Here is a 14,345-nt window from a genome sequence, read left to right as displayed (position 1 = left end):
TTCCCCCTCCTTTCACGAACTTTCCGTACTCTAAAAAACTTATTCCAACTTACTTTATTGCCTAGCTGCTTTTTGCGGGGTGGGTGTGGCTGTCTATAATTAATCCCCTGCAGTGTATCAAGCTTAAAGTCCAGTCCAGGGCTGTGCTAAGCCCCTTCTCCCATCTAGAGTTGCTTTTGCTATTATAAAGAATAACAAAAAAACGCATAGTCATAGTAAGGTAACAAACAATATTTATTAGTTTTTTTTTCCAATTATTAGTGCTGCGAAGGGAAAGCAAAAAAGAGCAACTAGCGTTCCTGTCTTCTTTTCTTTTTTTTTCCTGGCCGGCTTTTGGTTTTTGATTGGCCCGGTCTTGTTTGCCCTTACGTAATTATTAGGGTAAGGTAAGATAAGGAGACCTTCCTAGACTAGAGGTTTATGGTAAAAGGCGTATAGCCATAGCTTTCTAAGAACCTGTGGCTCCTTCTTAGGCAGCTTTCAAGGGAAGTGCTGGGACCTGAAGATTCGTCTTTGAGCCGTAAAAGCCAAAGCCAGCCGCTAAGCAACGCTCTTTTTACGCTTTACGTTTAAACGTTTTTGAAGTTTGGTCTGATTTAATCTTATGACCTTGGAATTTGCGTTAGCGCGACTTTTTCTAGCCTATGCCCTATCATACAGTTCATTACATATTATATATGGGTAAACGCTTGCGTTTTCTATCCAAGCACTATAAACTGCCACGAGTACTGAAGACGAAGAGGTAATGAACAAAAACAGATATGTTGGTATCAGGATCTAAAATTCGTCGTTAGATAAGAGAAAATGTTTGGCATAAAAAACTCAATCCAAGAAAGAGAGCCCTTATTTGGGAGTGGGGATTTTCCTTCATTTGAAGAGACAGGCTTTTAACAAAAAAAACAGCGTGGAAAATAAAGAAAAAAAGGAATATAGCCAACCTAATTATGAAGTTAGCTTCACTTCGGAAAAGACCATTCGAAAGATGAAAAAAATATAAATCTCAATATTTTTATGAAAAATTACATGCTTCGTGAAGGCTGTTCCTTTTTTACGGATTACCCATGAAAAAAAAGATATAGAAGCTTAAACCATTACTAAAAACTATTAAAGAAAAACACATTAATTTTTTACCCTTTCTAGAAAAAAGATTGGACGTTATTCCGGTTTGCATTTCCTCTCGTGAACATATTTTTTAAGCTAGATAGCTAATAAATCATAAACATATTTATGTCAATCCTAAAGTAGTCAATATTCCCGGTTTTACGGTATCCTGTGGTGATCTTACATTCATTGAAGAAGCTTCTTGAGATCTTATTAAACTAAACATAGCGTAATGCGTAAAAAATAAAAAATGAATTAGAAAATTGATAAAATAACTGAAATAAAGAAAATGATCTTTTTTGAGGCCTTTGTTTTACCCTTTTATTTAAAAAGATTCTTCCCATTATCCTTATCCCTTTAGTTATAAAGGTTATTATCGGATACTTAAAAAATATATTACCTTTTATCAGAAAAGAAAGCCTTTCCGTTATAAAAGAAATCAATTTCTGAAAAAAAGCACTTTTTTGTCTCAGAAAAGGAAAATAAATCCTTTCTATCAAAACAAAAACAAAACTTTTTCTTTTTTTTTCATTGTCTAGATTATTTTTACCCATATTATTTAGAGGTCGAGCATGATAAACTCAATGTTGTGGTATTTTCTGAACCTCACCATAATTATCTGAAACATCCCTATAGGGATGAAATAAATAAACACTGTCTTCTTTAATTCCTGAGAGGTTGGGTCTTCCCCGACCCAATGCGAAACAAAATCTACAGCTGTACCAATAGGGTTATGTCCAAGCACTCGAAGCTAAGCTCCGCGGCCAGGTAGCCGAGTCTACAAAAGAGTCTGCATTCGCCGAGTGAACCAATGATTCATGGAAAAGATTATGATTTTGATAGTGAACTTGAAACAACATTTTCATGAAAGGCAAAGGTAGAGGAAGAGAATAAATGCTTTCAAATCACGTTCTCTTTTAAGCATCATTTTAATCCTAAGCGGCCTCGTGTGATGATTGCATTTCCAGCTTAAGTCTTTTGTGCCTCTAGCAAGGTTATGTGCTTGCTTTTGCAGAAAGATAGAGTTTGCATGCCTATCTTACCTTTCACATTGGATGTCTGACGATAACTAAGACATAACGTATAATAACATAACCACTAACGTATTAAATGAGTTAGCTAAGGTGCAAAGATGTAGTCGTTAAACGCGTCATGTCAGCCAAGGTAAAGGGGCAAGCAACCCTGAGGAGAACTATTATGTGCTTGCTCTTTTATGTTTGTATAACATTCCCTGCTTCAAATAAATCAATGTCAGATGCCTGCTGCTGTACTTGTAATTCATAGAAAGCGTCGTGCTCTTTATACATTGCCAATAGGCTTCTATTTCCCTTGAAAGAGTTAGCTTCTTTGTTTGCTTTAATGTAAATTTTATAACTTAGCTAACAGCTAAGGGCCGCGGCTCCCGCAGCTAGGACCGCTAAAGCAATTGTTTTAACTTCCGGATGCTTGTAAATCCAATGCATCATTTTTTCTTTTCTTCGTTCAATTTGATATTTTATCTAAAGCTTCATAAGACACGATAACGCCAATTAAACAGAGCCACATGCAAAGGAATGGATGAAAACAGTTATAACAGCACTGTGCTAGCAAGAAACTAAGCTCGTTTCAAAGAATTAAAACGTAACAACCTTAACGAAAAGCCGCCTTGGAGTGTAAGGTATCCAGTCTGCCATCTATTTGCATGACTTTGCTAACTTCAATGAACGGGGGCAAACAACGGGGATAGGGATGATTTATTAAAAATGCCCTGCCCTCATAATGGTATGGTAAACAGCCAATTCTTGCTTGCTTGCTTGCACCCTGACGCAAACTTAAGGTAAACTTAAACTGTGCGTGTTAAACTTTTTTTAATCCTTTTTATCGCCAACCTGAAAGCTAGCTTACTTGATGACTTTCGAATTCAAGGAACAAATAGCGTAATTAGAATTGAAACAGCGGTATACTTGCTAGCACTTTCGTTTCATACACCTATATGATAGTGAAAACTGCTAGAGACAGATGACGACGACGTATAGTTTTCTTTACTTATCACTATACTTTTATAAATAAAGGTAGTGCTTAAGCGTTTAATTATTGTCTCTATTGACAATCTACACCTATCAGTTAACTCTATATGTGATAGGGTCACTAGAATGTAGTAACAAAGACTGCTTTTACTTGCTTGCTTTGGGACTACTAATGCAAACGATACTAGGATAAAAAAAAAAACCAAGTGGCATGGGACGCCGATACTAGAATTAGCATGAACGCGTGGCTATGTCGATCATAAATAGGGGTGGCGTGGCACGCTATGAACATTCGAGTATTGGCTCTTTTCTTCTATTAGGGTTCAAAGTTTTCCTGTTAGCATTATATTAGCTAGGTTTGTTTTAAAAGTCAGAGTTGATGATATCGATGGAAAGGAAGCCTGACTACCTTTGCCCTCCAAGTAGAGCATGTAGCTTGCTTCCATTAACAATATTTACTAATAAGTAAAGTAAAAGACGTAGATAACAACAATAGTGGATCTAGTAATAGTGAAAGCAAAAGTGGCATTAGTGCGAATAAAGTAATGAATTAGTTGAATTAATTTTGCCGTTCGTGAAGTAACCAGTTGGCTCCCTGGGAGTGTCAATTAGTCGTTAACTCGCCGTATCGTCAAGGTAGAAAAATTGGTTTATTTGGAGTTAAGAAGACGGTTCTTATCATGGAATCGATCAATAATATTGCGAAAGCTCATGGCATAAAGGTGTATCTATATCTGGTGGGGTAGGAAAATGTACACGTAAAAGTAATGACCTCTACATGGCATGGAAACAAGGGAATCAAAAGTTATTAATGTTGGAATCGTTATTTAAGAAGCTATAGATGCTTTTATTGATAGTGGTATACGCGTTATGAGAGATATTAATAACAGGCCAGGCTCTATAAGTCATTTTCTTAGGGCAAGCAAGAAGGGACAGATGATTTTGAATTGAAAGGGTCGATTGCAACGGTCGTTTCGTTATTGTCGTAGGTTCATTTCTTTTATTACATAAATGTGGATTGATAAATGTCAATTAAACTAAGCCTTTCGCCATTCGTAACTTGATTGAATGACACTGTAATAGCTCGTAATTGTAGAGCTGCTAAGAGCATAATACGAAAGAGAGACCCCATCATATGGTATGGAAAGTTCGAAGTTATGCAAAATCATCCCATACTGTACCTACTTCGCATAGGTTGAGTATACAGGCTTTTGTTTCAGCCCATCTTAATAGAAGGACGCGCCATTTGTTTGCATCCATTGGTTCGTGGGAGGCGCAGATCTTTAGGAGATTAGATGGCCTGTCTGCCTTTCTCTTTTGAAGCTTAGATTGAAGCTTGTTTCTTGATGTGAGGTAAGGTTTTTGCATAACAATTTATTATCCCTTGCCCCGCGTAGGGCGATTCTGTATCTGTACTGAGTTAAGACATGCTTCTTAGTCTTTATAGACTATACTAACAATTAAAAATAAGCAAGGCAACTGCTGTTTCGCCTCTTGCTTGCAGCAGTTCGACTTGGGATTAGCGCAGCGGTTCGGTTTCCTTGCGCATTCGTTGAAATGGCTGGATCTTGGTCTATCAAACCATAAGTAGCAGATTTGACTACTTTGGCCCTTGCTGTCCTCGGAATCAGGATTAAGGCTACCTAGCATGCATCTAGGGCTGCTTGCGGCTCTTAGATTTAAGACAAAAATGAATCCTGAGCCAATTGAGTCTCCAATTTTCAGTTCACCAATACAATAAAGACGCAGCCACAGGTTGAGTGTTGCGCGATTGTAAATCGAACACTCATTAAGATTTTGTACGGTGTTCGGTAGGTTCAATTCCTACAGCATCGAAAAGAATGCATTGGATGGATGCCTGGGCATTGAGAAAAAAGGACGCTTCCAAAGGCGAAAGGCCATGGGGAGATACCGTCTGTGATCCATGGGTTTCCAATCGGGAAACCGTATCCAAGCTTGCCGGGCATGCCGTGTGCTGCGGCTCTGCCTCGGACTTGAGAGACTTAGCGAACTGAAACATCATTGTAGCTAAAGGAAAGGAAATCAACTGAGACTCCGTTAGTAGCAGCGAGCGAAAGCGGATTAGGCAAAGAAAGGGGAAGGGGCCCCGAGAAAGGGACCTCCGCTTTCCCTGGCCCTGTGCAGGGGAGAACTTGTAGTAGGGGGAAGGCGAAGACACCCGGTGTCTTCGCCCCTTCCTCAAGGAATTATGAAAAGGTTGGAAGATCTGGCCAAAGAAGGTGATAGCCCCGTAAATCTTTCCTAACAAGTTTGATTCCTATTGCAAAACGCGAATACCGTGTTTGAATAATGATCGCTTTGTAGTGACTAAGGGGGACCACCCTCGCGGCCTAAGTATTCCTCAATGACCAATAGCGTACCACAAGTACCGTGAGGGAAAGGTGAAAAGACCCCGCCGTATGCCGGGAGTGCAATAGAAAACCTGAAATCCGATGCAAACTATCAGTCGGAAGAGCAAAGCGTTGAAAACAAAAGCAAAGCCACTAATGTTTAATGGAACGCATACGCGAAGCTAAGAAAGCGCTGTAGCCAGGCAAAGCCACTAATGTTTGCCTTGAGCGAACCCTTGAGCGAAGCTTCGCGTTGTCGGCTCTTGCTTGGCGCACTTTCCACTTTAACGGCGTACCTTTTGCATAATGGGTCAGCGAGTAAATGGGAACAGCGGCTTAAGCCATTAGGTGTAGGCGTAATGAGGTTGAATCTTCGGCGTTGTTTCTATTTGACCCGAAACCGATTGATCTAGCCACGAGCAGGTTGAATCGAGCTCTCCACAGAGGCCTTAGAGGACCGAACTCACGTATGTGGCAAAATACGGGGATGACTTGTGGCTAGGGGTGAATCAAAGAGCTACGACTCCAAAAAGTGCCTTTGTTGAAGTCCTTTGGACCATAAGAACCTATAGGCAAGAAAAGGAGTCCTCCTTTGGCCTTTCGCCCCACAAGCGTGCGAACGCTTTTTCAATAACTGGCTCATAACGGTGAAACCAGCTGTTTCTGGAAGTAATGGCCACACCGTGGGAAGTCATGAAAGCTTCTCCCCCTTTGTTGCTTGCGGTTGAGTGCCCTTTTTTGCCCTCAACAAAAGATAAAGTTGTTTTGAAAAAACACCTTGTCCCTCTTTTCTTTTCTTTTCTCTACGCTACAAGCTAGCTCACTGACCCCGTAACGACTGATTTAAAAGATGAGAGCATGATTGTTAATGCTAACACGCCGGTTCTCACCCCGGCCGAATCCCTCTCGAACCTTTGGTTCTCTGGCCATATGCACCGGCGTATCGAGAGCTAAAAGAAAAAAAACTAAAAAAAAGACCAACCACGAAAAGTTCGCTAGCATCTTTTCTATACGATATCCTAACAAGGTACGTTGTCAACAACGATGGTGTCAAGGCCACAAACAATGGTTACGAGGTTCATAATGATGGCGTTAAGGCCAATAACGATGGTAGACAGGAAGTGAAAATATGATGGGGCAAGTGAAAAATCATGTTCTAACAGGCAAATGCGTAAATAATGATAACGATTACGTAAGTGATGTTAAAAAAATCTCAACGACAATCCCGGTTATTCCTACGAAGATGATGCGGTTAATGCTTGAAATAAGAGAAATGATAGTTTTCCTTACTCGTTCGTTGCTGAGGAAAGGAAACAAAAGAACTTTTTTGCATTGTTTCATGGCCCGATGAAACCGTGAGGTTTCAGTTAGTAGCATAAGCTAGACAATTGCTAGCGGCGGATTGACGTGGCCGCAGTCATCCGACCTCTCCATGCTATCTGAGTGGATGCTTCCACTGGGCGGGGACTGGACCAATGTAATCTCGCCTTGACGTTGGCGGTTCCGCGGGTTTCAGCCCTGCCCTCCAACTAGCAGGTCACAGGGCGGCCTTCCTGCCCCTGTTCATTACTCAAGATTGTTTGTTCTGTCCGGGCATTATAGTAAGCGCGGAAACCGATCCCATTCCGACCTCGATATGTGAAAAGCGTTTTCGGCCATATGTACTGATAGTTTTCGGGAGATGTGGTTGACAGCCCGGACCCTAAAGCGATAGCAAAAGCTAGACAATTGAAGAATGACGTGGCTGCAGTCATTCTAAACAATTACTAGCGGCGGATTGACGTGGCTGCAGTCATCCGACCTCCCCTTGCTATCCGCTTCCATCGAATGGTGGAAGACAAAACGGGGACTGGACCAATCTGATCTCGCCTTGACGTTGGCGGTCCAGCTTACGGTTGTTAGCCTAGGCTAATGACTTACCAGAGATCCGAAACATTGATTCACATTGCCATGAATATCGGCCGGGTAGCAAAAGCTAGGCAATTGTTTGGTTACTTTGGCGGCAAAAGAAAAAGAGCAGGCAACATTATTTCCAAACCTTAGGTGTGAATCAACACGTTAAGGTAACGCTACTACACTGCGTTGATCAGCAACGACAGGTAACGCTACATAGCAAGTTAATTAACAACGACAGGTTTGGCGCCACGCCATTAGGAACTGCCATAAATGCAGGATACTACCCTAGCTAGGCGAACACCAAGGCAAGGGAATCAACGAAAAACATTCAATTAAATAATGCAAAAGAAATCATCGCAACAGTAGGTATAGGTATTGGAAACATATTTAGTTCTTTGACGGTAAGAAAGTTGCAATACAAGAAAGTTTAGTGGAATGGCCGGGCTACTAGAGGTCCAATCAACTTTTCTTCTTTGTTATCGTGCACTGATTGAAGCGTAATTCTGTCCGTTCTTCACGCACGTATTTCCTATTAAGCTTTCTTCAAAGAGCCTCGCGTCTGTTCCTTGGCTCGGAGAAGAAAGCACGCGATGATGAAAACTGGACCGGTAAAATGGCATGAGCTAGCTAAAGCACGCTACTAACCAAGTAACGAAATAATCAACAACACGCCTTTACAGGGATGCGAAAGGCTCAATTATGCAAAGGAAATTAGCCGAGAGAGATCAATTGCGGGGTGGAGTAAATGGCCAACTCGTCAGGCTCATGACCTGAAGACTGCGGGTTCGAACCCTGCCCCCGCACTACATGTTGTCAGCAGGCCCTACGTTGCTGTGCGCCTAACGCTTCTCCTTATCGACGCGTTGTAGGTAGTATAGTGGCTGAACTCAGTGCCTGGAGCAACTCGCTCCAGTCCTGGATTAGTGTTATTGCCGTCCTTCAACGAGCACACAGCTTGCTATCGGCGACCTGGCCTCTTAGTTTGGTGGTTTGCGTGGTAAAGGATGGCGTTGTCGCCGTGCAGACGCTGCGACAAGGATTCTCATGTAATAATCAAACGATTGAAAAAGCGTGGCTTTGCGCAGCAAGTGCTAAGCAACCTGCGCACCACGTTTCTGTCCTGCAAATCAGCCACTATCGCTACCTGGCTTACTTGGATCATTCCACCTTACAAATTATCGTATAATAAACGCTTATGTAGCTGCTACCTTTGGATAGAGCATTCCCATGTGAAACGGCACCGGTTCAAGTCCGGGGAAGTCGTGAGCGAAACTGGATCGGAGTATCTATCATTCAGTTGGGCACTGCTCTGTCGATCTGAGATTATTGGGGTTCCCCCTCAGGCCCCAATCCCGGGACGTAGGATGATCCGCCTTGCCGATGGCCGTTCCGCTCACGGTTATTGGCGAGAGCCGGTAACCAACCAAGAGATCATCAACGACAAAGATTGACCTTTAGCCTTATTTTACGTACTTATGCTGAGAAAGCTTTCCAAGGCCCGATGAAACCGGTGAGGGTTTCAGTTAGTAGCATAAGCTAGACAATTGCTAGCGGCGGATTGACGTGGCCGCAGTCATCCGACCTCCCCTTGCTATCTGAGTGGATGCACCTCATCCTTCCACTGGGCTAACGGGGACCGGACCAATGTGATCTCGCCTTGACGTTGGCGGTCCGGCTTACGGTTGTTAGCCTAGGCTAATGACTTACCGAGAGATCATCAACGAAACATTGATTCACAAAACCATGGCATATACATTCAGAACAAATAACACAAAAGGTTGGTAGCGATTGAACGATCCTTGTACCAGCTGTATTTGCACTTTCTCCGGCAGGTGCTTTTGTCGTTAGCACTCTTTTGTTCATCAATCAAGCGTGTTCGTTCCGTCCGGGCATCCTAGTAAAACGCGGAACACCCGATCCCACTCCGACCTCGATATGTGAAAAGCGTTTTCTGCCATATGTACTGAGAATTCTCGGGAGACGTGGTTGACAGCCCGGACCCACAAATCGTATATGCGATTGCCTTCAGATGCGAATCTGGTATCGGCCAGAAACAATGCAATGAAAGAGCTACGCCATTCATATTACTTTAGACAAGGAGCGAAGGGTTCAAATCCCATTTCCTCCTAATCGCGATTACCTGTTTGGTTAACGGCGACATAGGTTGGCTCATCAAAGCTTCGAAGAGGAAATACCTTGAAGAGGGTCTGTTTCGCTCGATTTCTGCCATCCTAGGACTCCATGTTTTGTGAAGGCAAAGAGGACTTGAACCTCTGGCAGCCCCGGTGCTATCGCCTCGCTTTTCCGCTCGCATTTTCAGGATCGGAAAGGAAACAAGCGACACCAAACGAATCACGGCTCTTTTGGTTTGGTTGAGATAATATTCTTCATCCTCAGACAAGTGAAAGCAAAGTTCCCGTTTTTCTTTCCTACTAGCCCATGACCGGACTCGAACCGGTGCCGTTTCCTAGTACATAGAAAGGCTCTATCCAAAGGTAGCAGCTACATTACATGAGCCGAAATAGCATAGCCGGCTCTTTTCGTTTTGTTTGGATAAAGGATATGCTAACTTTAGCAGCTTGGAGTGGCTCGCGCTCTCACGTGGGCAGCATTCCTTCCGAGCTGGGTCTCATGGCCGGAATCAACTATCTGCATCTCAATAACAATTCACTGTCTGGCACAATTCCTCCCACACTGGGGGACTGTAAGTATCTGGTGTGGGTGGATCTCAGCAGCAATGAACTGGAGGGCACCATCCCTAAGAGCTTGCCAAGCAAGCAGGGAAGGTGATAGAAGGGACACCAGCTTGCATTTAGCCTTTTTTAAGCATCTTTAGGCGATCAATGCACAAAGTATGGCTTGGGATCAGTGCTTACCAGTTCGCCCGGCTTAGCAGAATTCCTTCCAAAGGTACAACCTTAGCGTCTCTACTCGGATATCGTGGACCATGCACGTAAACGAATTTGTACAGGCAATGAGCGTGGGATACTTGAGGAAGAGCGTAGGATCGAACGCAACACAAGTAAAAAACTTGAAAAAGAGCTACAAGTCGTGCGTGAACAAAAGGAGAGACTATTTGACAGAATTAAAGCTTTAGAGCGTAGGATAGCAAATGCAAAGGACGACAGCTCCTTTGTTCATGACTTACGCGAAATGCCTAGTTGCTCTACACCCGATTTGTTAGCCTTACGCCAGCCTTCGAATCGTTGCGAAACGAATAACGAGAACTGGGGAAAAAAGGAGGCGTAGCGGATTTACACTCAACGGAAGGAGGAAGATGGCCAGAGGCATCGACAAATGAAAGATGGCGCGTTGCGAAACTAAAGTAGCAAACCGAAGACAGACTCTAACGGGTCAAATCCAAGACCGAACCACGATAAATCGAAGTTTTACTATCCATTACAACGTGAACCACCGATTCCCTGCAAGGCAAAGGATGGAACAAATAAGATATTTTACCTGATTTTGTACGCTTTGAGGCCGGAGTGGTCGCTGATTTTGTACGCGTATGCTTTGAGGCTGTATGCGGAGTGGTCACTGATTCTGTACGCTTTGAGGGCGAGGGATAAGAGAATAATTAAGTTACTGGCGCTGCAATGCCGGTGGTATCGAGGCAACTCCTAATGAGATGATATGTCTGCTTCAGAATAAAAAGTTATGGATACGACGCACGGAGAAAAAAAAAGGCTTAAAACCACTGCTCCAATTTATTTCATGCGTAGAAATCAATTCAAACACCTTTCCTTTGGCAAAGACACTCTGCTAGGCCAACACTGACACTGAGAGATGAAAGCGGGGAGCGAATGGGATTAGATACCCCTGTCCTAGCCGTAAACGATGGAGACTAATCGCTGCGCTGCGCGTATCAACCCCTAAGTGCTGTAGCTAACTTAGCGTTAAGTATCCCGCCTGGGGAGTATCGTTCCCCTTAGATCTTTAGGTGCTAGGCTAACGTAACCTCTCGGGACCGATGGTAGGCTAGGTGGTCCCTATGCTGGTGGGCAACCAACCCCAAACGCCAAGGCCAAGATTGCGGGGTGGAGTAAATGGCCAACTCGTCAGGCTCATGACCTGAAGACTGCAGGTTCGAATCCTGCCCCCGCACTACATGTTGTCAGCAGTTTTAAAGCAAAGAAAAACACCGTTTAAAAGAAAAGGAAAGCAAGCTGTAAGCAAAGAAAAAGATGCGATAGAGAAAGCAAACAAGCGAAAGCAGAAAAAGATGCGTTTGCTTTAAAAGAAAGCAAAATCGAAGCAAAGCAATCTTTGCCGGCCAACTGCTTTACTCCGTTCGACATTAGCTTTTTTGCGTGCTAGCTACACTACATAAAAGCATTTATGAAAATGTGTAAAAACAGATGTTAAAAGAAAAGCATTAATTGCACCATGCTCTTGTTTGGTTTAGGTTTCGTTGCGGGGCTTTCCGTAAGCGGAAGCTGTTTTTTTGTTTCTTTTGTGCGGGGCATGCTTTTGGAATTGGAGAGGCTCTGAAACCTTGCGGATTTGTATCGAGCACAGTTCAACTTTCTTTATTCACAAAACCAAGTAGGATAAAATCTCTTACTAAGACTGCGGAGAGCAGCTATGGCGTTAATTCAGTCTTCTTCTTTGGCTAACACGCTGCATAGGCATACAGAATTAGCTTTGCTGGAGCGCCCGCCCTGAAGCCAAACTATCCCTCAGGGATCCCGGACCAAGCGCAAGTGGGGACTTCTCAACATCGCAAGTCACCTCTTGATGATCTGTCCATTAACCACACAAATATTTACATTTGATTATTATAGTTTGACTATTATACGAGAACGCTAGAGAATCTTTGTCTTTAGGCTTTAGCCATCCTTTACGTAACAAACCACTAAACTAAGAGGCCAGGTCGTTGATAGCAAGCTGTGTACTTGTCGGCTATCAATCATAAGGTGGAGTGAAATTGGATAGCCAGAGTGTTGTGTTTTTGGGCACTCAACAAAAAGAGAGGCGCACAGGCGACAAAGTAACAGGGGGCTTGGGGTTGTTGGGCTTCCCCGTTTGGCTCACGTAGCTTAAGGGATAGAGCATTCCTATGTACCAGGAAAGGAAACGGCACCGGTTCAAGTCCGGTCGCTTTCCTGGATCGGAAAGGTCGCGGTAGTATCTATTATTTAGTTGAGCACTGCTTTGTTGATCTGAGATTATGCTTAACCCCCGCTCGGCCCCAATCCCGGGACGTAAGATGATTCGCCTTGCCGATGGCCGTTCCGCTTACGGTTATTGGCAAGAGCTGGTAACTAACCAAGAGATCATCAACGACAAAGATTGACCTTTTTTAACCAAAAAACCGAGTTTGATCCTGGCTCAGAATGAACGCTGGCGATATGCTTAACACATGCAAGTTGAACGTTGTTTTCTGTTTATAGAACAGTTGAAGACAAAGTGGCAAACGGGTGCGTAACGCGTGGGAATCTGCCAAACAGTTTGGGCCGAATCCCAAAGAAACGAAAGCAAAAAAGCAAGCTTCGATAAAGCTAAAAAGCGCTATTTGATGAGCCTGCGTAGTATTAGGTAGTTGGTTGGGTAAAGGCTGACCAAGCCGCAGATGCTTAGCTGATCTTTTCGGACGATCAGCCACACTGGGACTGAGACACGGCCCAGACTCCATAGGGAGGCAGCAGTGGGGAATATTGGACAATGGGCGAAAGCCCGATCCAGCAATATCGCGTGAGTGAGTGAAAAACGTCGCTAACGCGAGGAAGGGCAATGCCGCTTGTAAAGCTCTTTCGTCGAGTGACGATTATGACAAGACTCGAAAAAGAAGCCCCGGCTAATTCCGTGCCAGCAGCCGCGGTAAGACGGGAGGGGCTAGTGTTATTCGGAATGACTGGGCGTAAAGGGCACGTAGGCAGTGAATCAGGTTGAAAGTTAAAGGCGCCAGCTCAACTGGCGGAATGCTTTCAAAACCAATTCACTTGAGTGGGATAGAGGGGAGTGGAATTTCGTGTGGTAGGGATAAAATCCGGAGATATACGAAAGAACGCCGAAGTAGCGAAGGCAGCTTTCTGGGTTTCTACTGACGCTAGGGTGCGAAAGCTTGGGGAGCAAACAGGATTAGATACCCTGGTAGTCCATGCCGTAAACGATGAGTGTTCGTCCTTGGTCCGCGGATCGGGGGCTCAGCTAACGCATTAAACACTCCGCCTGGGGAGTACGGTCGCAAGACTGAAACTCAAAGGAATTGACGGGGGCTTGCACAAGCGGTGGAGCATGTGGTTTAATTCGATACAACGCGCAAAACCTTACCAGCCCTTGACATATGAACACTTGACGTATGAACACTTGACATATGAACAAGTGTGCTTGTCCTTAACGGGATGAAACGAAAATTCATACAGGTGCTGCATGGCTGTCGTCAGCTCGTGTCGTGAGACGTTTTTGGTTAACTCCTATAACGAGCGAAACCCTTGTTTTGTGTTGCTAAGACATGCTGCTCTCAAAGGATCAATGTCATTATTTACTTGTCAGCGGGGCGGTACGGGATTGATGACACTTCCTCTGTGCCGATGTTGCACTCACAGGAGACTGCCTATAGTTCTACTATGGAGGAAGGTGGGGATGACGTCAAGTCCGCATGGCCCTTATGGGCTGGGCTACACACGTGCTACAATGGCAATTACAATAGGAAGCAGGGCCGTAAGGCGGAGCGAATCCATAAAGATTGCCTCAGTTCGGATTGTTCTCTGCAACTCGAGAACATGAAGTTGGAATCGCTAGTAATCGCGGATCAGCATGCCGCGGTGAATACGTACCCGGCCCCGTACACACCGCCCGTCACACCCTGGGAATTGGTTTCGCCCAAAGCATCGACCAGAGATCACCTATTGCTAAAGTGTTTCATGCCGGCGTTGAGTGTGGCCCATTTTGGTATGGGTGGTCTCCTTGGCGCATATCACGGTTGGGTCAGTGACTGGGGTGAAGTCGTAACATGGTAGTCGTAGGGGAACCTGTGGCTGGAGGGAAT

At 44.2% G+C, this 14,345-nt stretch overlaps 1 pseudogene; it reads left to right on the top strand.

The window, feature by feature from the left end:
- The first annotated feature begins 12,667 nt into the window (after window positions 1-12,667).
- On the top strand, window positions 12,668-14,345 carry LOC147416795 (18S ribosomal RNA; annotated as a pseudogene).

The sequence above is a fragment of the Adiantum capillus-veneris genome, unplaced genomic scaffold, assembly GCF_014529385.1.
Source record: "Adiantum capillus-veneris isolate H3 unplaced genomic scaffold, ASM1452938v2 Hic_scaffold_461, whole genome shotgun sequence".
Taxonomy (NCBI): Eukaryota; Viridiplantae; Streptophyta; class Polypodiopsida; order Polypodiales; family Pteridaceae; genus Adiantum; species Adiantum capillus-veneris.
Note: the sequence above shows the minus strand (reverse complement) of the source record. Positions and strands in the feature narration are given on the sequence as shown.